Source organism: Scomber scombrus, chromosome 16 (assembly GCF_963691925.1).
Source record: "Scomber scombrus chromosome 16, fScoSco1.1, whole genome shotgun sequence".
NCBI classification, from domain to species: Eukaryota; Metazoa; Chordata; class Actinopteri; order Scombriformes; family Scombridae; genus Scomber; species Scomber scombrus.
In genome coordinates this window covers 17,966,832-17,979,338 of record NC_084985.1, presented here as the reverse complement: position 1 = coordinate 17,979,338, position 12,507 = coordinate 17,966,832, and positions in this window count along the sequence as shown.

Sequence of the window (12,507 nt, the reverse complement as noted above, 5' to 3'; positions counted from 1 at the left end):
ATTTTTGTATCCTTTACAAGGATACATGGAACATGCTCATGCAGATACAGGAATTAAGATTTAAACAGAGCAGAGCAATGTGCATGTGATATAAATGATGACATGTGCATAGACATGCTATGAAGCGTCCCAAAGCAGACTCAACAACCTCTTAGCAATAAGAGAATGTTAATCCAATGAAATATTACCATAAGAACACAGTGCGTATTGCACCTTTAAACCTTCAAAATTCTGCTTCTAAAGGTGCAAACATGCTGTCTTGTATTTCATTTTGGGCAATCTCAATTATGAGCAGAATATTTCAAAGAAACAATCATCAGGGACTATTTGGTCTTTGATGTTGGGCCTCAAAAACATTTCAGTTAAATATTTTTCTTTTCTTTGTTCAATCTAAACTAAGTATCTCAACTTTTAACTGCTGGTCTGAGATCAGGTTTTCCTTCCTTAATTTAAATCCCAATGAAGGAGCAGACTGACCCAAAGCCAGCTGTTATGGGCAAATCCCCCTCTGCCCCTCACTGCTGTCCTCAGAAAGGATCCTTTGTACCAGGCCCCATGGGTGCCTCAGTGCTGCAGTTTTAGCTTTCATTGACACAATCTTTAGCCAATAGGACCCTCACCTATTCATGGACAGGCAGGGGGAAAACTCAAGAAAAACAACTTTGGACAGGGGTTGAAAATCCTAAATGAAAATGCTCTGCCATCATTGAGATTGCTCAAACGGTCCAGAGGAACAGAGAAGCCCTCTTTCAGTGGGATGTTTCACAAGTTTTGGAAGGCAAAAAGGCAAAAATGACAAGGTACAGTACAGCTGTTTTATGAAAATTGTTGTCATAATTGCATGCATATGTACTAACCGAGTCTGTGGCGTTGGAGAGATGAGGAGGAGGAAGAGGGAAACGAGGAGGGTGGGGAGAGAAAAGGGAATACTCCGTTAAAACATATCATATTTTTAAGTAAAACAGTCACCTGAAAAAGAAACAGTGTCATTTGCATCCATTTAAATTCTTCTTCAATGTGTTAACCTCTTCCTATTTGTTAGAGGAAAGTGTTGTTTCCTCTGCATGAGAAAAAAGTCTCGAAAAATGTAGACTGAAAAAGGAGTATGTCCATTATGTAGAACTAAGACTGAACATGACTGTAATTTTTAAAGAATATTCAGTGTGAAATAGAAATGTAGACTTTTTATGTGTTTTCTGCGGGTGTTAAGCTACATCTGGGCATAAAAAATGTGTCAGAGTCACAATGTAGTTATGCCTGTATTTGAAAATGTTGCAAATTACTCTGTCATGCCTAAACCAATTAATTTCCCCACACTATTTTTTTTCTACTAACAACTTTCTTCCTCTTTGACATGTCTCAACCCAACCAAAATTATAGCTGGGATCCATCTCTGCACTGTGTTTGAATCACAGCACACTTCAAACTGTCTGACTTTGTAATGAATGTGAATCGCAGTGTTCAATATAGCATTCCAGACTTATATTAAAGCTGTGACTGCTGACAGGCCTGAACAGGTAGTTCATACCCTCAAGACAGGAATAGTTGTCCTGCTGCTGCAAAGATAGGACCTACAGCACTGTGATATCTGTTATTAATGCTGCAATATGAATGAAAGACACACAGGGCTGTTAAAAATTAATGAATTTTATCCCAATTAGACTGATTTCTGTTATCCAAATGTGTTTAAAAGGTGTTGTTTATCGTCATCTGATGACTGTATCCTTCACTTGGCTGATGATTGTATCTTGTATCGAAACCTGGTTGCAGGTATTACAGATCAGTGCAACTGGACGTCAGCTGCCCTCTCTGAATCTGGACCAGCTCCTATGGCTGGGTTTGGCCCAGCTGGGACCTCCCCATGAACTCTTAAAACATCATGTCAAATCTGGACCACAAGGTGGCGCACTCAGACATTTGGAGTGATGTGAGACTTTTCATCTCCCCATTTAAGGTACTTGAATATTGAAAACGTTGCAAAAAAGCATCAGCTTAAAGCCTTATTTTTAAAAATCTTTTCATTAAATATTTTGTGACTGAACTGACATTAAACTATGCAGACTTTAACTGTAAATAAAGTTATATAAATTATAATATATAGTTATTTAGTTTAACAACATCTAGTAATACTGTTTAATGTTAACATTTAGTTAATTTTTTACTTTGGCTTTGAGAAACAGATTTGTCTCCTTTGAAGGAGGAGAAAATCAAAATTGGTGCCAAGAGGATGTTTGCACAAACGGCCACCAGGGGGAGATAATGTAGTTTCCTATAATAAAGCTTCATTCCCTGGACGTCTGCATGGAACAATGTGTCCAACGCCCCAAACCTTTTCATCCTAGGACTAAAAGAAAACCCGCATTTATCCTATTTTGATCATTCTGCATGCACTATATGCTTTGAAAAGACACTAGTCAAACTACTTTACACGTCTCTTTCAAAGCCACAAAACTTTTTTTTGAGGAGCGCGACTTCTCCCTCTCGGAAACTAATCAAATGATAATTATTGTATCCTTGGGGAAAAAAAGTGAAGAATCCTCAGCACGAATTCAATCCGTTGAGTATTATTCAGCAGTGCTTTGAGCTGTCTTCAGGTTGACCTTGATGTAAGTCCCAAACAAAAGCCAAGCGCAAGATCCTCAAGCAGTGGGACCCGAAAAAAATATCCATCACAGAAAAGAGCAGATATTAAAACTTACATTGACATGATGCTAGGTATGAAGTTACTGCAAGCAGCAACAGAATCCGGGTATCCACAAAGCTGAGCATGTCTAAATGGACATGCAGACTCCTTGTGCTGCTGTGCCCCTTGTTTTTAAACCACCTTCAAGCAGGCATACAGTTGTGGTGACGAGAGTAACTCCAAACTCAGCAGAAGCCTGCAGCCGTGATGCTAGAATAATAAAGTTCTATCAGGCCTATATATACGGCAGGAGGGTCCCTGGTCTGCGTGTCAAAAGTCAGCCCACCGGCCAATCAGAGAAGAGAAACCCAATCTGACTCCCATCCCTCTGCAGCTCGGAGTCAGTCATGTGGTCCTGCATCTCCCAGCCTCCTCTCCACCAGAAACTGTTTGGCAAAACTTTGGCGATGATGACGAGTGCAACGTTTAATTAGATCCATTCTTTTTGAGGACGTGGACAGCGTCGAAGTTTAAAAGGGAGAAGAAGGCCTACGTTTTTTCCTTCTTTTACGGGTTGAAGTGAATCCGGAGTGTCAGTATACAGGGAGATACGGGCGCAGGACGTTCAACCTTGCGCACAGTTTAGATTTGCGCGTAAAATATGCCCGGTTTGGTGCGTATAGATGGGCATGAGTTGGCATCGGGAGGGCCTGGGTCTTCTCTCCTTTGGATTTCATAGGGAAAAATGTTTTAGGGAGAGTGTATGAATATCGGTTGAATTCCTTTTGATCAACTGGAGAATGGACTTTTAGTCTGCCATTTTTACGCACGGATATTTTTTTAAACAATTCTGATACTTCAGCCTTATTTTTGACTGCTATGGAAGGCATTCTAGTTTCAACTTTTTATGTTGTGCAATATATGATTATAATCTATATCCATAATGCAGTCAAGCCGTTTTTATGTCATGCTTCATTTTTTCCACTCAAGTGCAGAACATATGCACCAAGCATTTCCTGAACAGTCTAATAAAAATAATTTACAACTGAACTCTGTTAGAGTTCAAAGCAGTTTAATTTTTGACCTGTTTTAGTTATTGAGCAAAAAAGTACTGGGACATTTACTTTGTAAAGTGTGTCATGTACAACATATACAACATACACTGCTGCAGCTTTACACATAGGCAGGTGTGAAGGAGAGATCTAATTTCAACCCCTGTCTCTCTCTCTCTCTCTCTCTCTCTCTCTCTCTCTCTCTCTCTCTCTCTCTCTCTCTCTCTCTCTCTCTCTCTCTCTCTCTCTCTCTCTCTCTCTCTCTCTCTCTCTCTCTTTGAGCAGCTCTTACCTGCCCACATGACCAGACATGTCATCTGCTCTACTACCACTCTAACATCACTCAGTGTGGCCCTCACACACTCCCTGTCCATTTAAGTGAATAACACACATAGCATAAACATAATCCTAAAACATTATATGGACAAAGGCAATGTGCTCAATGTCTAAACACATGCATTTTCACAACTAGCAGAAAGCAAAGACCATTAAAACAAATATGTGCTTTTAGGTCAAAAAATATGGTTATGGCATTGTGGGCAGCCCTGTAGCCAAGATGGATGAAATTGGGGCAGGTTGTAGGTTATCTTGGAGTTCAGGATTTGGTCAAGTTGAACTCCAAGTTTCTTCTAGTATGTGGAAGCCAGGAAGTGTGGAAAATGCTTTTATTGCAACTTAAATCAGCAGGACATGCCTTGTTTTCTATATTTCAACAAGATACATTTGCCTGTTACACTAAATATGTAAAGGAGTGCATCTGCCAAGCAAAATGTTGCAGGTGGATATGGAAAGGATCTCAGAATTCAGAAAGGTTACATATTGGCTCTGCTCTCTTACAGTGTACTAATCTCTCCCAAATAACTGCACAACTCTTCTTTTCCTACTGCCTATGGACAGGCCTGCTGTAATCCCTCCCCCTCTGTGCAAGAAAAAAAAGTCATTGTTGGACACTCCCGACAACTTCACCTCAACTCTTCCCCGAGTCAAATGACAGAGACAGAAAGACAGAGACAGAAGGGGAGGAGGGGTGAGTGAGATGAAACGTGTTTTAAAGATGGCAGAGCTCCCACTCACTGCAGAGTTACATTCTCATGTTTGCAGAGGAGCTAAAGCCTTGAAGTAGCTGGAGAGAATAGACAGGCGGCGTATGAAATCAAAGATGGCCGCAAAGCTCCACATCATCAGCCTTTTTTCTTATTGATTCAACAACCTTCCACGTCAAACACTCAGTTTTATTTTATCCTTGTGAATTGTTTCTATTTGTAGACATTTAAAAACATTTCATTTTTAAAGCATCTACTAGAAGATTTTACAATATGAAAAAAGTCAGTTTAACTCCAAAAGCAATGGGTTGTGAGCAGGACAGAAGACAAGTCCTGCAGTAATAACAAAATAATGAAAAGCTTTTTTTTTTTTTCACCAAAAGAAAAAATTGCTCCTTGAGTTTAATTTAGCAGTTTGCATGGACCATTCATCCTTTCCTCAAGAATGGGATGGTGTCCAAGGTCAAGATTTTCATCACTGACAGCTAGGTTACCCTACACTGATTAAAGCTCTGTATATGCTAAAGTTGCTGCTACAGCTTCTTCTTCTTTTGAGAAATGTGACATGACTGATTCAAGAACTAAATCTTAAATCATTCATAAATATTTCAATATACTCCTGGGGAAAAAATGCAAATGGTACTGACAGAGACTCTGGCAGACCCAGTCTCACTGCTGTCATCTCTTAGTTCAACTTTCAGTCAAAGTCAAATGTGGAGACTAGAGAAATCTTTGCCTTCAAAGGTAGTTGTTCCTTTAATCGTGGATTTGTTCTTTTAATAAGCAGGTTCCAGAGGGAAAGACTAAAGGTTGGGTCAGCTATATAATTCAGCCATTTTGAATCAAACATCTTGCCTCTCTCCTCTGTCTCCCATAGTGCTGCCAGCTGGGTCTGCAGACAGATTCCTCCAGATGTGCTGCGCTCCAATTGGCTGTCTGAGTTGTTTCCTCATTGTTCTCAGTCTCATATTTCCCCTCTGATGCGGAGGCGAGAGCTAAGGATTATGGGTGGAGTGGATCCTCTCATGTCAAGAGTGGCTGTCCACCTGTCAGCCAGCTGGTAAGCAAAAGCGCAAGCAACCAGAGAGATTTGGTTAAAATAAGATTGCTGGAGAATAGTGCATCTTTGGAAGCAAAAAAGAATGTATCTGATGTTTTCGTTTCACGAATCACTGAAAGAATCGGATGGTATCACATCAGCTGACATGATATGAGGCATAAAGGTTCTGAAAACAGCAAATGAATGTCAGTATGTGAATTATAAATAAAATAATTAGCACTCATGGTAATCCATTAAATAAATACATCCAAATGTTCCAATGATCATAAAGTCCAATTTTCATCCATATCTTACAATAATATATATAATACCAAAGCTCATATTGATGTGGCAAGTTAATTAAAGCTTCAATGCTCCTTGGCAAAGATTCTTCAAGTGTCTTGAACTCTACTGGATGGGTGAACACCACACCAGCTTTTCACAAACGTTCAATCCTATGGTTCAGTTGGGTTGAGATCTGGTGACTGTGTCAGCCATGGCATATAATTCACATAATTTTCCTTTTAAAAAACCTGGAGTGGGGCACTGTTACTTTGGAAGCCCCAACTTCCATCAGCATAAAAATGATTCATCATAGGATTGCATAGGATTACATTGCATTGCACAGGATCTTGATCCACAGCAGGGAAATTTAACTCCTGTATAGAAGCATCTACATTTATTCTGTTTCTCCACTCATTTATTCAGATGTTTCCTTTAATTTGTCATAGGTCTTTGTCTTTTTGAAGCCATATTCTGAATGTTTGTTGGAGCTGGGAGATATCATGGCATACTGACGAAACAGTATGACATTTCATTTAACTTCTTTTTTATTTGATATAAATTGCAGGGGACTCAAAAGATGTGTAGGGTGAAAACCTGACCGTGAGGTGATGATGATTTCCACCTTCTTCTGCATCTCAAAACCTGTATTTCTTCTGTAAAATAAAGTAGCTGGTATAGGTATGAGGCCCACACACTTTAGATGCATGCACTTATTTGTAGGGGAAGATTGGTGATGGAGCAGAGAGAAAGAGAGAGTTAGTAATTAAAGAGGAGGGGCATACACACACACCTGTAATCGTCTCACCGACTAAAGCAAAGGGATAGAAGACAGAGATGGGAGACTATCAAAAAATGGGTTGAAGGAAGTAGAGAGTGATGGAATAAAAGGTTCAGACACGCTGCCCTCTGTGACACTCAGACAGAGAGAGAGGTAGGCGCAAATTAAACAGGGCGCTGCACGCACACACAGTAACACACACATCAGCAGACATGCAGGAGCGGTTGAGGTTTCCAAATTACAGCCTATATTTCAGGCAGTTTTTCTTTTTCTTTTTCTGCCCTGAAAACTTGTCACAAACTTTCCACATAAGAAACTTTTAAAACTAGGAACTCAGTGAAACTTAGCTTGACTGTGACGTTAAGGGTGGTAAAATAAAAAATAAGCAGTCACTAGTGGCTATTTTACATCCTGGCAGTAACTAACAACAGTGTTTTCTTAGAGATCTTGATCAGTCTATGGGTGGGTTCTGATTCATACTACCATAATATGTAGTGTAACAGAAAAAGATTGAATATGTCCCAATAGTATGTCCAATGCAGTGCATCAAAAGTACCAGGATGTCTCACTGCATCTGGTCACATGCAGGTCAGCATGCTTTACTGGCTATTCTGACCCACAATCCTCTGCGCAACTGAAGACACGTCACATTGACCTAGCCACCGAGAGAAAACTGACCAATGATAGCGCATTGACAGTGCAACCACAAAAGCTGCAATGACAAATGAAGCAGTTTGTCCCAATTGTATGCATGCATAAGTACATAATGCATGCAAAAGTATGTACTTTGTTAGGACAGATTCAATATGTACTCAAGGTAAAAAGTAGAAGTATGCGATTCGGAACATAGTATATATCTGGTGACCTTGATTATGAAATGACATTACAAGCTGTTCAGTCCTCATTTTCTCCCATTATTTTCCACTGAAGTTGCTTTAAAGAAATAGTTCAGCATTTGGAAAACACATTTATTTGCTTCTTTGCAGAGAGTTCACACAGATGATTCATGCCACTCTCGTATGGAGCTGTAGTTAGCAGCCAGTTAGCTTAGCTAAGCATTAAGACTGAAAACAGGGGAAAACAGCTAGCTGGGCTCTGAAACTAACACAATCTGCCAACCAACACCTCTATAGCTCACAAATTAACAAGGTACAATTATAACCATGTGCTTCAGGTTAGGGGACAATCATTGAGTCAGCAAACTGACTCAGTAATGTCTAAGTCATCGTATACTAACTAAAATTATCAACCAAAAGCGTCTGGTCATACCAGACCGTGTAGGGCATTTTAACTGTGTTGGTGTGCTTTAATGCTTATGAATGTAGCTTTCATTTATAGGAAGATTTTAATTATTTTTGTTGAAGTTGAAGTTGAATCTAAACCAAGGAATCCATGCGCCATTCCATCAAATGAAAACATGCTTAATATCTTGTGCATCATTTTAATATACATTTCCCTCAACTTCACCTTGACATGGTATCTTTGGAAACTTTAGGATCTCTACTTGCATATAATGGCTTGTCCACTGGCAGCACAGGCGGCAAATTAAATTAGGTAGCAACATAGTAACTCATTTTATATCAAGGTGATAGGCAGTGAGTCACTGCTCCTCCAGACAGTCAGTCAGCCAGTAAGGATAGCAACATGTTACAGACAGTGGAATAGTTAGTTTAGTTTATCGCTAAAATGTTTATTTAGTCCCAAACTGAACCAAATATCCTTTCTGTTTTTTTTAGAAGAGAACCCGGAAGCAGCTGGCACTTCCGTCTTTAAGTCTTTAAGTCTTTTAGCAAGATTAAAAAGGCAGGCTGAGTCAAAGAATTCAGCTCGCTTGTTGGCCCGACAGGCCCGAGCGTATATCAGCATGCTGAGGCCACTGACATTATTCACCCTACTGACTGAGTGTGCAGCACCCAGGAAGGAAGGAACTGGGGTAAAACTAGTAAAATACAGGCCCGGCTCTTTAAGGAGCCCTCATTTACTTTAAGTGCTTCAAAATATACAACAACACGGCCACGTTTGTGATGTGTCTATGTGATGTGTCGCCTTTTCTCTCTAATTCCCTTCCCTTGTAGTGCTTTTACTGTTTTCTCTTCCACCTACATCTCTCATATAAGTCAGTGTTTCCCTCTGCATGCACCATCAACACAGCCTTTGTCTCTCGTCCTCCCTGGTGGTGTTCACTCCCTCAGGTTACTACATCTGCAGGCTATAATCTTTCTAGAGCGTTTAGACCTTAGCTCTGGGGGGCGGGGTTATTGAAAAGCCGATCTAATGTCTTTTTGGGAAAGGGTGCAAGAAAAGGAGAGGGAGTGAGGGGTAGGGGAAAGACTGTAAATGTATGTCAGGAAAGACAAGACAGGCGGAGAAGTTGAGTCAGAGGGAATAGTTCTTCCACAGGAGATACACATACCGACAAGCCAAAGAAAATTCTCCCTCTCAAGCTAAAGCAGGACAACCTTTACTAAATATGGCTTCTTCTTTGTTTCTTGTATTGTATCTCAAAGGATATATCAATATTTAAGCAAAATCAATTCCCCTGAAAAGTTTTTTTGTCAATGAAAGAGCCGAAGTGATGAGAAAGAACGTGAGAATAACTAAAAGAGCTGAAGGCAAGAGGTTGAAAATCAAAGTAGGGAACCTCCCTTGGCTGGGACTAACACATGGTTAGATTTGACTGTGTGTCCACATGACTCACAGTCTGGTCAGCAAAGGCATAATAAACGTGACAGAAATATCCCCACACAATGTCACCAGAGTCCACGGCAGGCAGTTAATTGCTAGATAGTGCTGGGCAGTGGTTTGAGAGAGGGGAAAAAAGAGTCCAGTTCATATAAGAGCAGAGCAACTGAGTGTCCATGTCCATTTTTCTTTTAATGTTTTTTTTTCTTTTTAAGGCTGCACAAATATGCAATGGGGGTTAAACTGACAATTTTATTTTGTGAGTTCAGTCAAGGATTTCATGGCCATTATTCTCTAGAAGCATAAATACATTGGGATTTTCTCTCAGCATGAGGAAAATTTTACTAAATCATGAAGTAAGTTCAGGAATTTATGGAAGTTTAATCCATGAAAGACAACCGATTTCTATTTAAGCATAGATCCAGCCACTGATTTGCTCACTACTTAGTGGGTTATTATCTTCATCCACCATGATTAATTATGGTGAGCTTAGGTTTGTGGATAGCATTTATTTGTTTAAATGTATTATGGATGTAATGGATTTTATAATGTCCTGATCACATTGGTTTATCAATATAAATCCTATAATTTGATACTCAACATATTCCTAGTAGCTTTATCAAAAGCTCTCAAACACATCTCGCGGTGTTTGTCCACAGGCTAGTTGTCAGTGGACAACTTTTTAGGTAAAAAGGTAAAACTAATGTTCTCATTTTCAAGGATAAACTTAACAAAATCTTTACTAAGGAACCTGGAACCATAGATTGCAAGAGTAACTAATAAATAAGTACTAGCAAGTAGTTTTTTTGAATATCAAAAATACCAGGATATACAGTGCCTATAAAGAGTATTCACCCCCTTGGACGTTTCCCCTTTTACTGCTTTTATAAATTGAATCATGGTCAATATAATTTGGCTTTTAATAAAAATAATTTATGAAAAACGATTCTTTAATGTCAATGTGAAAGTGATTTCTACAAAATAATGTCAATTAATGAAAAATATATAATGTAAAATAGGTGATTGCATACAGTAAATATTCACCCCCTTCAAGTCAGTATTTAGTAGATGTACTTTGAGCCGCAAAAACAGTACTGAGTCTGTGTGGATAGGTCTCAATCAGGCTTACATATCTGGACACTGCAATTTTACTCCATTCTTCTTTGCAAAACTGCTCAAGCTCTGTCAGGTTGCAAGAGGATCAGACATGAACAGCCTTTTTCAAGTCCAGCCACAAATTCTCTATTGGATTGAGGTCTGGGTCTGTCTCGGCCACTCCAGAACATTCACCTTGTTGTCTTTAAACCATTTCTGTGTAGGTTTCACAGTATGCTTTATGTAATTTTCTTGCTGGAAAATAAATCTTCTCCCATGCCACAGTTCTCTTGCAGAATGAATCAGATTGTCCTCAAGGATTTCCCTATAGTTTGCTGTATTCATTTTACCCTCTACCTTTACTAAACCTCCCAGGGCATGCTGCCATGAAGCATCCCCACAGCATGATGCTGCCACAACCATGCTGCATGGTGGGGATGGTGTGTTTGTGGTGACGTGCAGTGTTTGGTGTCAGCCAAACATAGTGTCTAGTCTGATTGCCAAAAAGCTCCAATCTGGTCTCATCAGACCAAAGAACCTTCTTCCAGTTGACCTTGGAGTCTCCCACATGGGCAAACTCTAGTCAAGATTTAATATGAGATTTTTTTCAACAGTGGTTTTCTCTTTGACACTCTCCCATAAACCAACAGTTGTTGTATGCAGAGTCTCTCCCACCTCAGCTGCTGAAGCTTTTAACTCCTTCAGAGTAGTCACAGGTGTCTTGGTGGCCTCCCTCACCAGTCTCCTTGTTGCATGGTTTCTCAGTTTGTGAGGACGGCCTGCTCTAGGCAGATTGACACATGTGTCATATGCCTTCCATTTCTTAATGATGGATTTAACTGAACTCCAGGGGATGTTCAGTGACTTGGAATAATTTTTGTATCCAACTCCCCATACTTTTCAATAACCTTTTCTTGGAGTGTTATCTTGTTTTCATGGTGTAATTGTAGCATGAATACTGATGAACCAGTGACTGGACCTTCCAGACACAGGTGTATACTGTAATCACTTGAGACACATTCACTGTACTCAGGTGATCTCCATTTCACTATTTGTGAGAATACTAGCAATAATTGGTCACTTTTAGGGGGGTGAATATTTATGTAATCACCTATTTTACATATATATTTTTAAGTAATTGACATTACTTGTAAAAATCTGTTTTCACTTTGAAATGAAACAGTAGTTTTTTGTAAATTATTATTTTTTAAAAAGCCTAATTATATTGACCATGATTCAATGTATAAAAGCAATAAAAGGGGAAAACATCCAAGGGGGTGAATATTTTGAATAGGCACTGTAGATGTAGATAATGATAAATTATTTAAGAGTACTGCTAGATACAGCGTTAATTACTTAATTAGTTACTGCTTGTAGATACAGTACTATACTAAATACTTATTATTAAACTATTAATATAATTCTTTAAATTATGCAAAACCACCTATTATTCCACTATTCCAGACATATTTTGTTATGTCGAGTAAATGACACAGAATCATAGTAAGTTGTAAAAATTAGGACAGTATTACGTCATAATCACCTCTTCATGAAAAATGACCCAAAACATTTTTGGGCAATATTGCGAAAGGGGATATCTCAACACTGCAGCATGATTATATGGCCATTTCTTGTTGCACAGATATATTATATGGTACATATTTTCCTTTTATTTTCTGTTACCAGGTATGTTGCCCAAAAAGTTACCTAATGCATATTCTTAAATCAACATTGCTTTGTATGCTATTGTATGATGTTGCCATCACATGAATAAGTCTCAGATTTACTCATTCATTTTTAATAGTCTGCTACAATTTAATTATTATGATGATTTTAAAATATATCTACTTTTGCAATATTGCCCAAAAAATTGCCTGAATATCCCTAACTCCTGGATAGTAATAGACAAA